Source organism: Morone saxatilis, unplaced genomic scaffold (assembly GCF_004916995.1).
Source record: "Morone saxatilis isolate NCDOM2014 unplaced genomic scaffold, NCSU_SB_2.0 Contig11, whole genome shotgun sequence".
NCBI lineage: Eukaryota > Metazoa > Chordata > Actinopteri > Moronidae > Morone > Morone saxatilis.
In genome coordinates this window covers 18,614,116-18,616,552 of record NW_023339663.1, presented here as the reverse complement: position 1 = coordinate 18,616,552, position 2,437 = coordinate 18,614,116, and the positions used below count along the sequence as shown (strand labels likewise).

At 41.0% G+C, this 2,437-nt stretch overlaps 1 protein-coding gene across 1 annotated transcript in view; it reads left to right on the top strand.

Moving 5' to 3' along the window:
- Positions 1-2,437, top strand: part of kif26ba (kinesin family member 26Ba) — a gene marked incomplete in the record, with an annotated part of 79,172 nt that overhangs the window by 36,023 nt on the left and 40,712 nt on the right.

Here is a 2,437-nt window from a genome sequence, read left to right as displayed (position 1 = left end):
GTGTGTGTGTGTGTGTTGCTGGAGGTAGCAGAGTAAATGAATAGGTCCCCAGTGAATTGGTGAATTGGGAAGGCATTGTTATTTTGGATAGAGGATGGCTGTAAGACGGGGAATGCTGTCTCTTTCTTCCTCTGTTTACTTCTTGCTACCTCTCTTTTCTTTTCTCTAAAAAGTATTCCATCAAATGATAATTGGCCACCAATTAGACAGCAATAATGGCTGATTGGTGATTTAAATAGGTGGCCTAAACAAATTACCATATCAACTGCCTGATCACATCAGGACATTTAACAGTAATTGAGAGTGGTCGTCTTTTATTTTGACAGCCCTTTAGCTCTTCATGTGGCTGTTTACTGGGAGGGAAAGTCAGCAAAAGAAAGTCAATTTAACTATTCTACTTATTCAGTATTTTTATTTATAAAGATACTGACAGCTCACAAAAATTCATTTCTAAAATGGTGTTGTGAAATTATATTTTATTAGAAATTGTTTAGCACATTGGAGAAAGGGTGTATGGCACAGTATTTTGACATACTCAGATTAGTGACCAGCTCATCTACAGTAGCACAGACCATTATGTGATATGTACGTTACAATACACATGAGATAAGTATCATTTGGCCATGTTGAGCACAGCAATGTACAAATATTTAATTGTTCAGGCTTGTGTGTGCTATCGCAGTGTAACATGTAAGATGGTGTCTTAATAGGAAGCTGCAAGTGTGTAAATTGGAGGGTATATGTACACGTCGATAGATAGTGTCAGTAAAGCCAGTCTCCTGTCCATGCCAACTACTGACCCCCACGACACACTCACGCTCTCAAACACACACACCATCACTCTCTGTCTCTGCCAAAATACCCTTCCACTGATGGTCTGTTAAATAGAATGCAATTAGGTTCTGAGCCAACAACAAAGCCCAGAGACACCAGTCATAAATCAGCTCTGTGTGTGTGTGTTTCAAGTTAGTCTTTGTATGTACGTGTCAAGTGAAAGTGTTTGTAGTTGTATGGAAGAAAGTGGAAAACAAAGCATCAGCATGTTAGTGGCTGCTGGACTATTTGTGACCTCTGCAGCTTTTTAACAAGAGAGAGACACATGGAGGGGCTGAGAGGCAAGGATGGATGAAGGGATCAATACATGTAAGGAAGGCTGAATAGATGGTGGGATGGATGGGTGGATATATGGAGGGCAAAATGGAGACAGCAAAGGATGAAAGGATAAAAATAATGAGGAAGAAAGGGAATGAAATAGAAGGCAAGATGAAGGGATGATTATAAAGTGAGAGTGACTTAAAATGGAAAGAATAGAAGGGGAGTGAGGGATTGAGGAGTGGAGGAATGAATGAAGGTAATGGAGAAAAGGGTGGCAAATAAAAGGATGGGGGTGACAGAGGAAGAGCTGATGGATAGAGAGATGGAGTAGATGAATGGAAAACAAGTGCCCTTCACTTTAGGGTTAGATTGGAATAGATCCACTTGGCCAAATCCCAGGCCACTTGGCATTAAATGCTACCAATTAGGTGGCTTGTGAGTGTGTGTGTGTGTGTCTACCATGCTTGAATTGTGCCATAGATTAAACCAGTCAGGGCGAGAGGACAAAATAAGAGGGTAACAGTACATACACACACATATGAATAGATGCACAGCATGCATTATGAAACTGATGTGGCTGATGGATTTGAAGGATGTATTATAAAAACAATCACACACACAAAAAGCTAATACATGTTTTGCCAAGGGAGCAAGTAGGAATCTCCAGCAGCAGAGTAGTTGTGCATGAATCCATCATAGTCATGTCTCATCTTACAAGCATCAGCACTGCAGCAGTCGCAGGAGCCTGTTGTTTCCATTGTTACTTAAATCAAATGGTAGATTTTTAAACATCGTCTTTCCTGTGCATCCTTTTGGATAAACATGAATCTACAGCTTTTATTGTTTTTGGTTTTTTTTACATGGTTGTTCAATAGGACAGCTCAAGTGAGACAGCAAATGGGGGTGAGAGAGGACGACATGTAGCAAAGGAAATTCCTGTGCCTGAAATAAAAATAATCTACTGCACATGTATCTTCATGCTACATGGGCTGTTTAGAGATTTTAACTGATTTAATAAAAAGCCCGTAATTCTTCTGATGGCATTTGCTGCCATATGAATGTAAGCTTTGCTTGCACACAGTGAAAAACCAATTAGTGGTTGTCTTGAGGAGCTTTGTTTTATACAGTACATGCACTCACACACACACGTTCACAAATGCATGCCTACACACACAGATTCACACACAAATCTCCTGGGAGAAAAAAGGGTGAAATGCTTTGTCGTTCTACGGGTCACTGGATCCACATCTCTCTTCTCCCCCTCCCTCCTCCTGTACTGTCCCTCCCTCTCTTCTATTTCTCTCTCTTATACCCTCTCGCTCTTGCTGAACCCCCCCCCCCC